Here is a 14150-nt window from a genome sequence, read left to right as displayed (position 1 = left end):
TACCGCTTGCCTCAGGACTCGTAAGAGAGGGAGAGAGATAAAGAATAAAGAAAGTGCCTCCGAGATATAAGGCACGGTGTAGCCCCGACGTCTCGGGAACGGGGACAGCCACGTAGTTGGAGGCACTTCTGAGGGCTGGTCGCACCGTCACCTACGGCAGCAGGTCTCCCTGTCCGTGGCCAGGTAGCCACGAGTCGCTGGTCGCGGTGACGGTCGGTATTCTCGCCGGTACCACGACGAACACTTTTCTGGTTCACAAAAACTGTCACCGCAGCGCACAGAACAATGATAAAGTTCGGGTCCGTCAAAGAAGACGTACGAACTTGAAACTGAAATTGAAACTCGGGAAAGCGATGCTCGTCTTATAAGCGCGAAGCATTCCCACTTCCCTCCGCATTAAGGGCCCGTGGTGCGATAGAGAGACAAAGAGCGCTACTTGAAATGCGAGCGCGTCGCACGGTCGGACCCCGCGCATACCGCACCGCGGTCGGTTGTCGAACACATGTTGATAATGACGTGCTGATGCATCACACATGCATCACAGCTGATCCTGTCCCAGAAACGGCACAGGTAGCCGGGAAAATATGCCAGCTTATCGCGAGATCAGCTGTGATGCATGTGCGATGCAGCCGCGCTACACGAGAACCACAGACGCTTCGGACACCCGGGCGCAGATACCGTAAACAGGTTCCATAATTAGCAGAGCTACTAACGTTGCTAAGATGTTACTTAAAACTATGTATTCGTAACTAATGCAACAGGTATCAACAATGGCAACGGGTAAATATTTTCAACATCTGTCATAACAACTTTCGCAGTAAAACCGGTAGTTGAAATAATTTTAGTAGGCTAAAAGTGGTATAGTCAACTTTCATCAACGTCATGTTAAAGAACGAAGGAAGATTTAGTGGTTTATATTTTCACAGACATCTCGACCAACTTTAAAACTTAAAATTGCTCTGACAAACAATCTTGACAAGTATGTAAATTTGGACTTGATGAGTGCAAGCCAGTTAGTGCTATTGAGAAACGCTGTCACAAGTTCTCATGTGTCTATACAAGATACACTTTGTCTGGGATCATTCCTCGTGTCACATGGTGGTGTAAGAGGATTTATTGAAAAACCAGTGTGGCTGTTGGATATAAGCATTGCAGCACGCATGATCACGCAAAAGTAAGTAAAATCTTATCACACGCGCGCACGCACACACGCACGCATACGTAGGCACACACACGCACGCGCACAAGTGACAAGTGCAACACAGCAAAGTGCGCCACTGCTATGCCCCCTGCGAGTTAATAAAAGGTCCTTTTCTAGTGAAGGAAGCCGGTGCTGACTTCCACGGGAGCGAACCTACCGCGATGACGGGAAAGGTGAATAGAAAGAATCGATATGAGTACAAAGAGGCGATCCCTTTTTATTTACGCCAACGAAAGTACATCTACGGATGTTACAAGTACAATGGTGGTGAGCGCGCTCGCTCAATCCTCCAAACGCGACAGCAGGCGGCGACTAGGAGCGTAATCGCTCAACTATCATACGCGGCGAGTGTATAACATTTAGGAGCGGATTCGCTCAACTAACAATCATGACAATTCAATTCGCGGCGCTGCACCGGGCGAGAGCTGGTACGTGAGAGAGAGTCGCGGAATAGAGATGCAACAAACCCACCGGGTGGCCCCTTCCACGGCTCGCTGGTAGAGAGCCGGCGACGGCGAAATCGCAGTCCTGCCGGTAGTGGAGATCGTTGGATCACCGGCGGCGGCTGGTTGGCGGCTGGCGACCGGGATCGGCTCCTCAGGCGTCTGATGATGATCGCCGGGGAAGGCTGCTCGAACAGCAGCCGGAAACTCGCCACAAAACTCTTTCTCTCGTCCTGGGGTGTCTTTCTCCTGGCGCGTGCTCTAACGTATCTCGCGCCGTGACCTTATTAGCGTACGGTCACTCTCTCACTGTCCTCAATCTCTACCGCTCTCTTAATTCTCGCGGCGCGAGCCGCGTTTTCCGCATTCTCGCCCATTTCTCTTCCTCTCTCGCTCTCTCTCACGCTCTTCGCGCTCTCGCTCCTTCCCGCGCCGCCTTCTCCGCCAGCCGCGCTCTCCCCTCTCCAGACCCTGCAACGACACGAGCGCGTGAATGCTATGTTAACCATAGCCACGCTCGGCCGCTACATCCGTGCGAGGAGAGTGCCGCGCACAGGGTTAGCAAACTTCGCTATCAGCCCTGTCACAAATTAAACTTGATTTTGTTCCACTCTCCATCGTTGTGTGTTTAAATTGATATTCTTTTAGTCGTGAGAGCTAACCCTGATGTTCAAATAAAAACTCTACATTCTTCATTAACGTTTTGTTTCTGGTTTAAGGTCCCATCGGAATCTTGATTAAAAAATATAAACTTTTTAAATTACATGGCTGTGATGTAACACAAAACATGAATGTATAGGTACAATTGTTACCTTAATCTATGATTTTTCGAGACGAAATTTTAACAAACAACTGAAAGAACATCAATTTAAATATTAAATTAATCTATATTCGATGGTGTTCCGCGGGATGGGCAGGACCAAGGGTCCGCACTGGTCGCGCGCGTCGCTATGCTCCCCGCGCACCTTTCCGGACAACCAATAATTTCCACTCGCATTTTAATTATTTAATAATGATTTTCAATGGAAATCGCGATTCTAACTTTGTAGACGGTTTTCATAATATTTATTCTTTCTTGGCATCGTTTTCGAAAACGATCTCTCAATTATTACAGATTTTACACTCTATCAATTCGTTTTGTTTATTTTGCTCTTCGTAAGAGCCCGTATATAAGCAACTTACTTTGTCATTTTTTTCCATTAATATTTCAACGGAAAAAAAACACTGAAAAAATTCATGCTGACATGGAATACTTTCAAGTTTAACATATAAAAAAAGTCAGACCGTTTTCTTTCTCTAATCTTCGAAAATTCTGAAGCTTTATTCTCAGCTTTCCTATTCATAATGTGAATATTACATTTTTTTTTCAGTTTGTATAGTCAACATAACATAAACCAAGATCCAAGAGATATTGGTTTGCACAAGACAGTGTGGGCATTAGAAAAAATATATGGCTGCAAGTTATCTGCGAATGATCCTTGGGTGAACATTTTCAGAAACTAGTTGAGAAGAGAAGGAAAAAATATAGATGCACTCCTCTCCTTTCAAAATTCTCATGGCGTCGTCACACCACATGATGTAGTCCGGATACAAAATTATATTCGTGGATGTCTTAGCAGAACTGTGGGAACAAAAAAGGCAAAGAAGCAATCGGCTGGACCCTTACTGGTTGAAGAGGATCGATAACAATTTACGAATTGCAAAAAGCACGCACCCAAACACTCCCGCGGAACGAATTGCAAAAGGCACGCACCCAAGACACTTAAAATTGTCAAAAAATACACTTCTTTGAATAATGGAATTGAAAAAAATGTTCAATGCTAGAGCTTCCGGACTTTTTTCGCCTTAGTGCTTAGCATTTATAGGGACAGAAAATACTCGTGAACATTAAAAAAGTAACTAGTAACTACATTTTTTCCTTTTTTAAATGAAAAAAGTCCTATTTTTTAAAAACTATTCACCGGTTTTGCCCTTTTCCAGCTGTTGGTAAGTGATAGGTATGCGCTTATTCTGAATTTCATGAACATCAAACACTAGTTTCATAACTTGTAATAGATGATTTCCATGTATTTTTTAATGTAGAATACGATGGTGCTTTTGATGATGGGACACTCACCAACGACTCAAGAAGGGCAAAATCGCTAATAATTTAAAAAAAATATGACATTGCGTTACGCCCGGGTTTTGAGCATTAACCCATTAAGGCCCATGCCAAACCTGGGAAAGATAGCGCCAAACTAACTATGCCAATCGTAGCTAAATCGAAAAAAAAATACCCGTGTTTTTTCTTTTGCCATTTTCAATTGTTTATAAAAAATTATTTAAACAAATTATCAAAAAGTTATTATTTTCAAAAAACTGATAGCGGCAATCGATTTTACAGGAAAAAACATGAAAGAAATTTATTTAACGTTTTTTTGTCAGACGTCAATTTGTTAGTGTAAAACGGCTATAAACAATTGCAAGTCTGTCAGGTACATGTGTATACGCCAAATCCCAAGCAAAATCTAGTGCCGATAGCGCCAAACTAACTATGCCAATCGTAGCTAAATCGAAAAAAAAAATACCCCTGTTTTTTCTTTTGCCGTTTGCAATTGTTTATAAAAAATTATTTAAACAAATTATCAAAAAGTTATTATTTTCAAAAAACTGATAGCGGCAATCGATTCTACGGGAAAAAACATGAAAGAAATGTATATAACGTTTTTTTGTCAGACGTCAATTTGTTTAAGAAAATAGGACAGAAAGCTTTGAATTTTCACAAATTGTACATTTGGAAATTTGACTAACATAGTAATTGTTGGGTTACGAAGTTGCAAAGAGTTTGCAAAATTTTTTTTCTATTGAAACCGTGTTAGAGATCACGTTTGAGTGGCGGGCTAACGGTTTTATGTAATATTATGGATTCAGTTTTCATTACAAAAGTTTTTAGTATATTTGGACATTTCTAGTACATTTATTTTATAGTTATTTGTTTTTGGAACAAATTGACATTTGATAAAAAAACGTAATATACATTTCTTTCATGTTTTTTCCCGTAGAATCGATTGCCGCTATCAGTTTTTTAAAAATAATACCTCTTTGATAATTTGTTTAAATAATTTCTTATAAACAATTGCAAACGGCAAAAGAAAAAACAGGGGTATTTTTTTTTTCGATTTAGCTACGATTGGCATAGTTAGTTTAGCGCTATCGGCAATAGATTTTGCTTGGGATTTGGCGTATACACATGTACCTGACAGACTTGCAATTGTTTATAGCCGTTTTACAATAACAAATTGACGTCTGACAAAAAAACGTTATATATATTTCTTTCATGTTTTTTCCCGTAGAATCGATTGCCGCTATCAGTTTTTTGAAAATAATAACTTTTTGATAATTTGTTTAAATAATTTTTTATAAACAATTGAAAATGGCAAAAGAAAAAACACGGGTATTTTTTTTTCGATTTAGCTACGATTGGCATAGTTAGTTTGGCGCTATCTTTCCTAGGTTTGGCATGGGCCTTAATGGGTTAACGCGGGCACGATCGCGGAGGTAAGCGAGAGGGTGAGCACTGATTCTACGCTCGCCGCTGCTGCTCCGGCGGCGGTGTTGCTGCTCTCGTCTTGGGTGGCGCAAAGGTCCTTGTGCTGCCGCGGCTAGCGCAGTGGGTCAGCGAATATGAGCCCGAGTCGTGCGGGATGAGGACGGTGTGTGTAGATTGAAAATGAGCAGGGGTGCAAGTATTCTGTACTGGCACGTGGTCGCCCTAACTCGGCTGCAAGGTTCACAAGCTAAGCGTGATCGAGCTCGGGGCCACAGGAGCTGCGAGGCGAAATAGCTCTAGGGACAGCTCACAGTTGCCCGGAGGTGCAGGACTCGACCACGGGGGCGGCTTTGGAGCTGCGAGGCTGTGCTCTAGCGTCAGTTCCAGGCCACCCGGAGAGTGGTGAGTCCCGCGAGGAACTGACATTTATGGGGCACGCGAGGCGTTAAGTAACTAAAGACTCCACTCTCAGTTTGAAATATTGGTTAGTCCTTAAAATAATTAAAAAAAATGTTTTAGACATCAAGCATGGCGGATCCATCATTGCCGCTGGAAAAAGATGCTCCACCCTCGGCTACTGATCGAAATTCAAAGAAAAAAAAGGGTCGTCAATCCACGAAGGATTTTGTATCGGGGCAAATCGTATGGGCAAAATACGGCACGTATGATATTTTGCCCGGCAAAATTGATAGAGTTGATGCGGAATCTCTGAAAATAATATTTTACAATGGCACGAATACCTCGTACAAATGTTACAAAAGAAATTGCTATCCGTTTGAACTGAAAGATCACTTGCAGCTCTATGAAAAAGCTGCCGATAAAGAGCTTTTTAAAGAGTACATGAGAACATTTCACAAAGAAAATGATGCACACATGAAAATCAAAGCGTTGACTGATGTAATTGACTTCTCCATTTACTCTTAATAAACTTTTAACATGTATCTGTACATATCTACAGTTATTTCTGTGGCATCCAGCCATAACCGTTATTGGTGTTTTTGAGATATTCGAGTTTAAAGTTCAAAAAATTGCAAAAATTGGGAAATCATGTTTAAAACTTGATATTTTGCAAAAAATATCAATTGTACAGAACTTTTCGAATGGTAGATCCACCAATTTGTAAAAGCTCGTTTGTGTTGATATGATAGATGAGTTGTGCTGCTATTTCAGTTAATTAGTATATGGTACTTTTATTTGTAGAATATTCGAGAGTTCCTAAAATTATTTATAACAATTCGATACCTGTTTTCGATGTAATTTTTACAGATATAGAATACGATGGTATAATTATATTTGTTGTATAGTTTGAAAAAATAGAACTAGAACCAAAAAACCTTTAATAAATCAAAAAAATTTTTCTAAGAAATTCGAATTATCGTTTCTAGCAATTTGCAGTTCAGTTTTGCAACAAATTATACCATAGTGTTCTGCGATAAATAATACTTGAAAAACACGTATCACATTGTTAAGAAAATTATTTGAAAATCTAAGAATATCAACAAAGCAAATTCCATACGTCGATCGATCCACAGGCGAAAGTTTTCCTCCGAATTCCTCGACAATCCATGAAACGTTTTTTTCAACTCATATACGTACATGACTTTAACGTAGTTTTCTTACGAAGAATACGATGGCGAATTTAGTTTCATGAGTTCGCCCGTATCCTTCATTCAAATTAAAAAGCTTGCCGAGTTTACGCTGTTATGCCGGGTACTAATTTTCTAAAACCGAGTTACGTCTTTAAGCATCGTTGTTTACATGGGATTAAATCGTCTGCTTACAAATAAATAAATACGCGGCGATCATTTTCCGACGAATTTTTATGGTGGCTAATATGGATGGGTACGCAGTATACGTGACATTAATATAAAAACTTTCTTCTTTCGCAATTATTTTTATTTATAATTTTTTCCACAAACAATTAACACAAAAATCGCATGTACCCCGGAGAGGTGCTCATTTGTTTTTACTTATTACTGACTATGCATAGCTCTTTTTCCCGAGCCTGAATTCCGTCCAAATCTATTGCAAGGGCAGTCTGCGCTAGTCTTAAGCTTGTTACAAAACTCCGACTTCGCCTGCATTTCCTCTAAGGCCACACTAGGCTTCAGGATTCAGCCCACCGCTCCTCTGCCCTATTTCACACAACCCTCCGCTCGTCCGTCCTATTGCACACAGCCCTCTGCTCGTCCGACCTGTTTAACGTTGTCGTCCGCTCATCCGCCCTATTTCACACCGTCCTCCGCTCGCATGCTTTTTTCATCGTAACCCTCGGCTCATCTACCATTCATGACGCTACCCTCTGTCCGTCCGTCTTATTTCTGCGTCTCTCTCTCGCCGTCCGTCTAATTTCGACGAAGCCGTCTAATTAGACACAGTCCTCTGCTCGTCTGCCCTTCATGACGCAGCCCTCCGCTCGTCCGTTCTATTACGACCCGCCCTCAGCTGGTTCGTCACATTTTGACCTAGCCCCCAGCTCATCCGTTACATTTCGACGTAGCACCCAGCTCGTCCGTCTCATTTCACCTTGACTTCCGCTCATCCGCCCTATTCCGCCCAGCCCCCAGCTCGTCTGCCCTTTTCGACGTAGCCCTCTGCTCGTCTGCCCTTTTAGACGCAGCCCTCCGCTCGTCCGTCTTATTTCACCCAGCCCTCCGCTCGTCCCTCTTGTTATACTCTGCCCTCCGCTCGTCCGTCTTATTACACCTTGCCCTCCACTCGTCCGTCTTTTTACACCTTGCCTTCCGCTCGTCCGTCTTATTTCGACGAATCCCTCCCACCGTCCGTCTAATTTCTTAGGTCGCACTGCGTTCGTCTGTCCTCATGCCTCCCAGCCTCATCCCCCGTTTCGTTTATTCTTCTCAAAATCCGCACCTTCGCCACATCCACTACTCTCTCCGAGCAGCCTGGCACCTTTGACTCATTACGGATCTTCTTTCGTATGTCGGTTTTTTAAACGATGAAGTTACAATGAGGAACAGGGCAACGAAAGATTGATTTTTTAAAAAATTATGGAAATTTGTTTTTGGAATTTCTTTTCACCGAATAGTGGCGACGACTTTTATAATTTTCAGTTTTTTATTATTTATAATTCTTAATTCAACTTAGAAAAATTGATATACACACATTTACGCACTTTATGAAAAGCGTTTCGCTTCCCAGACTACGACTTAAAGTTCTAATGGGTTCTACAATAATCCTAACTATTTTGATAATTGTAGCTTGCTCGTTAGATTGATAATAATATTTCAGAAATGCGCAATGTATTGTAGATCTAGTCTTCAGCATTGCGATATTTTCTTTATAATTATTATGTGCTGGAAATAATTTCATGACTAATGATCATTACTGAAATTCAAATTTCACTTAGCTGATTCGAGGCGCCGCGTTGCTGCAAGCCATCGTAGCGACAACATTTTTGTTTTCGAGCCGCCTACTTGCCAAAACGCGTTTTATCTCGGAGATTTAAAGCTCCTTCTATTATAGGCTCTATTAGAGTCTCACCCATAGTCTCAAATTCAGATGTGATACGATTCGCACGCGTGAGAAATTTTAGGATGGATTTCCTGCGTGTGACTAGTGTAAATCGTCTCGCACACGCGAATTGAGACTTTGTTCCAAGTGTGATGACACATCAGAAGTGAATTTCCCACATGGAAATTTTCAGCCAAGGGTTGTCAGTATTTATTTGTTATTATTTTATTTCTTAATCTTAAAAAAACGTATAACCAAGCTAATTGGAAACACACTGTACGCCTCTACCTATTGATCTGAATTTTCTCAAACGCAAAAAAAGCAATGATGTAGTAGCCGATCACAGCTATTTTCAGCATTAAATGAACATAATTCTTAAGTAAGACAGCGAGTTTGAATTCAACGACCACGAATACTAAATAACCTATTTCGCAAAATAAACACAAAAGCTTTCACGTACATCATTGTTATTAGTCAATCGGTATTGAACCGTTCTTTTTATTGATACGCGTTCAATCAATGAATACGTATATCAGTATGTAGACATGGGAGCTCCGTGTTGCACGATTGGGTTAAGCACCGCTTGCAATCAGCGGCGGTGCGCGCCGCTGGCCCCCCCTCACTGCTTCGCGCTCGCCACCAAGCGCCCGTTCTTCTAAAGCTGTGCGCTGATTGGCCGATCTTTGAAGCTAATTATCTAGTTACCTAATTATTTAATCGAAAAACTAAGAACACAATTCGAAATTAATTTTTCGAGACGAATCGAATGGAATTATTAGTTACATATGTTTTTGAATCACCCTGTATATCGTTATATTTTAAGATTTCTAAAGAATTATTAATTTCAAAATAAATTTGTTCATTATATGTATCAAGTTTGAGCTTTATATTTTTCATTGTATCATAACAATCAACAAATAAATTTATTTCTTCAACCTCACTAAGTTTTGGCCTGTAGCTACTTTAATAACATGTTCACTAATCGAAAGAGTTGGTTTATCCTTAAAAATATTTAAATTTTGATTATAAAATTCCTCTGAAATGGCGAAATTTTGCAGAGGTATACGAGGTCTGTTAAAAAAGTATCGCGAATTTTGTATGTTTTCAAAAATTATTTATTTATTCATGAATATCTATTTTATCTCCTTGAAAGTAATCCCTCTTGAATATAATGTACTTGTTCCAATGTTTTCTCTAGTCCTCGAAGCACTTAATAAAATCATTTTTTGTGATCTTGTTCAGTTCCTCCTTCGATGCCATCATTATCTCCTCAATCGTGGCGTAGCGTCGTCCTTTCATGGGCCTCTTCAGTTTTAAGAACAGGAAAAAGTCATAGGGAGCCAGGTCTAGGAAATACAGTGGCTGCGGCACCATTACTGTGTTGTTTTTGACCAAATATTGGCGCACTAGCAACGATGTGTGAGCAGAGGCGTTATCATGGTGCAAAGCCAGTTTTTGTTCTTCCACAAATCCGAACGTTTCTGGCGGATTGCTTCGCGCAAATTCCGCATAACTTGCAGGTAATATTTCTTATTGACCGTACTACCCTGTGGCAAGAACTCATGATACACCACGCCTCTGTAATCGAATAAAACTGTGAGCGAAACCTTCACATTCTACCGAACTTGACGCGCTTTTTTCGGTTTTGGTTCATGCGGCAGCTTCCATTGGGATGATTGAGCTTTGGGTTCCATATCATAATCATAAACTCATGATTCATCACCAGTTATAATCCTCTGGAAAACATTTAGGTTGTCATGAACCGAGTCCAACATCTCCTGAGCAATATTAACGTGATGCTGTTTTTGGTCGAAATTGAGTCGAAATCGACTCATGCCCAAATCATTGGTTAAAATAGAATGGCATGAGCCAATCAATATGATTAGATTCTCAGAAAGTTCTTCAACGGTGATTCGACGATTGGCCAATACCATTTTCTTCACTTTATCAATGTTTTCGTCTGTTGTTGACGTGCTCGGGTGTCCGGCACGTTGTTCGTCGTTCACATCTTCTCGGCTCTCTGAGAACATTTTGTATCACCGATCAACGTTGCTTTGGTCCAAGGTAGCTTAACCATATGCCACAGTCAACATTCGGAATGCGTTTTCGCACTTTATTTTATTTTTCACACAAAATTTGATACAGATTCTTTGATTCATTTTTTAGAATAGGCAAAAATCGAAGAATTCGCGATACTTTTTGAACAGACTTCGTATGTTGAAGAAGTATATTTTAATCAAGCAAAGTTCACAGTATCGGTGTGAATGAGCGAGAGAGAGAGAGAGAGAGAAAGAGAGAGAGAGAGAGAGAGAGTATGCCAAGCTAAGCGAGAGAGAGAGAGAGAATTATCAAGCTGTTACTTACAGGTTATGCGTCTACGCGGTCGACAAACTCGTGACCAAGGTAAACTTTGTCAGGAGCATAAGCGTACAAGTCTGTGACGTAAACGCGACGTAGTCTCTTTTTGAAAAAAAGTGCCAACAATTCACGCACAATGACAGAGACCTAGATTCGTCTGTAATGAATAGTCAACGCGTACGATTACTCGCTACGGAAAAACTATCCTTGTCTCTCTCTTTCTGCGTCTCACTCTCATGTGTCAAGTAAGTCCTTGCGTATTCGCATCCGCATCTTTCTCTCTTCTCACTTACCTTATGTAGGAACATGAGTATATATACTTATACATTCAATATAAATTTGCATATTTAGTATAAATCGATTTAATAATTTAATATAGCAATATGGGTTGTATACCAATGACTATCAAATAAGAGGGAGAGTGGCAATCCAAGTTAGCAATCTTACTCGTTATAGTACAGAATGCGATAACGAAAATAATAAAATCAATATCAATTCCTAATGGTACATCTTTTTCTGATAATAATAATAAAAATATTTATTATTAACCAATCATAATAATAATATTATTATTAACCACTCATCATTCTCACATACACACACGGGTCCAAGTCTGCCCCGCAGGATGAATAGGGAACCCTATAAGCTACGGACGCTATAAACAAACATATCCCGAGTGAAAATGGAGTGAGCAAATGGGACCCAGTATATGCAAATCAAGAAGGTGATTAATAGACGAACTCTTCATGCCATTTTGTGCTACTCTGGAGGGTACAATTGTTAACACCAGTAGACACTGTTGGGCCACCAATAGGATGTCATCCGAACCCTGCGTAACCGATACGGGAGGCCGCCCCGCACATTGGTAGGGCGAAAGCTCGAAATCTCACCGCGCGTAATAGTGCCGATTGGCGACCGGATGGATCCCTGCTACGAGAGGAGGGGGGGAGGCTAGGAACAGTCAAGGCTACTAGATTATCGGGGCGTTCTGGTACTGGTGAGGTTGGAGACGGATCAATGGTCCCGGCAATCTCGAGGAGCTACTTCTGATCACAACACGACACTTGTACACAAATTAAATCAAACAAAAAATGGAAGGCCAAATAAGAAAAGTAAGTTTAACAGTGTCACCTGCGCGAAAAAACAAAAACTCTCAAGAGTCTAAGGTGCAGCCTAGCACCCCCACTACACCGATAGGTACCCTGGTCGGCGTGGTGGATGAGATGACAGGATAACATACCGCAAAATCCACAGTACCGCTAGCACAGAATGTCGAGAACTCCAGGGTTCCACGAGTGCAGCCCAGTACCTCCCCAGCACTCCAGGTCGACCAGATCATGGAGGTGACGGAGATGACGGATGAGACGGACGAACAGACGCACGAATGTGACGCACTCCAAACGTTACGAGAGCAGCTCAAGCTCATCGACGCGGCACTCGTGAAGATGGAGACACGGAAGAACGTACAGAAAAACATCAGCGTGGACATCACGAATGGTATGTCTGTGATTAAGAAAGCGATGGAGATCGCATAGAGCAAATGCGACCGCCTGAAGTCCCTTCTAATGGCCGCGGGGTGCGAAGCGGCCGACAGATAGAAGAGGAAAAGAGCAGCCACCGGTGTTAGCCCGGAACAACCCGTGGCCTTCAAGAAGGCAGTGGAAGGAACGGGTTGAAGCAGGGTGGTCTCAAAAAAAAGGGGGCAAAAGAAACGGAAACGAACAGTGACATACATTACAATGACACCCCCCCCCCCCCACATGGCGGAGATGCACGCACAGAGGCGCCCCACACTGCGGTGCTTGCCTTCACCGAACGTAAGGATGATGATCCCCGGGGACCGGTGGGGTTTAGAGCTATTTTAATCCGACCGGCCGTGGGTAAGACGTGAACAGAGACGTTAAGACGACTGAAGACGGAGATTGATCCAAAAGGATTTAAAGTGACCCTCACGGGGTGCTGCAAGACAAAGGACGAATGACTGCTACTACGATTCCGCAGCGGCGTAGCAGAACGACCGAACTTCCAGAAGAAGCTACGGCAGACACTGGGAGAGAACGGCGGCGTACGAGACATGACGCGGAACGTGACTTTAAATATTCTGGACCTGGACTGCGTCACAGACAAACAAGAGGTGACGAACGCACTGAAATGAGAGAGAGAGGGGACCGGAACTTTCAAGGTTCACATTTTTGGTTCCCACAAAAGTAACGTTTGTATGGCAGTGTACGAAGCGGATCCAGGCAGCGCGAAGAAGTTGCTCAAGAAAGGCCGAATCAAAATCGGCTGAGTCAACTGCCGTGTCGGTCCGAGACTGATGGTCAGAAAGTGCTACCGGTGCCTCGGATACGAACACAAAAGCTGCACATCTGAGTGACCTAATATGGCATGGACTACATCTGGGCGTAGGTGGATGATATCACTTACGTTTTTACGTTAGCATCTACCTGCCCCCAAATTGCATGATACACAAGTTAGAACAGAAGGCAGAAGCATTAAAAGATGCACTCAGGGACCATGACATCGAACAGAATCTCCTCACAAATAAGGTGGTGGCAAGTGATCGAAGACTATACGGCTAGCGATCATCAGTATATCGTCTTTAAAGTAGAAAATCACGTAATAACATGACAAAACAGTTACACGAGGGACAGACAGAACCCAAAGTACTGGAACATACGCAAACAAGACAGAGCACGTTTCGAGAGTATGCTACTGGAAATAGTCGTACCACTAGGTGCCGCCACAATGTACCTTTAAGGTCGGCCCCTGGCGAAATGGGTAACTGACAAGACAATGGAACTGATATCTAACCTGTGTTAAGTCATAATGCCCAGGTGGAAAAAGAAATGAGACAAAAAAGAGATGTACTGGTAGACGAATGAAATTAGTGGCCTCCGTGGTAACTGCATCGCTTGTCGTAGGAGAGCACACCGAGCCCGAGAAAGGGGTAAACCTGATGCAGATGCACTCGCGCGGATGTACAAAATGGCACGAAAGGCATTGACTATTACAATTAAGGACAGTAAAAGACATGCTAGAGACAATTGTGCAATGAAGTGGAGATAGATTCCTGGGGACTTGCTACATAATAGTGGCCAAGAAACTAGGAAAATGCGGCCCCGCGGAGCAAAAGGACAGAACG

This window comes from Phymastichus coffea, unplaced genomic scaffold (assembly GCF_024137745.1).
Source record: "Phymastichus coffea isolate CEN01 unplaced genomic scaffold, Cenicafe_Pcof_1.1 PCOF00011, whole genome shotgun sequence".
NCBI lineage: Eukaryota > Metazoa > Arthropoda > Insecta > Hymenoptera > Eulophidae > Phymastichus > Phymastichus coffea.
This window is presented reverse-complemented; position numbering follows the sequence as displayed.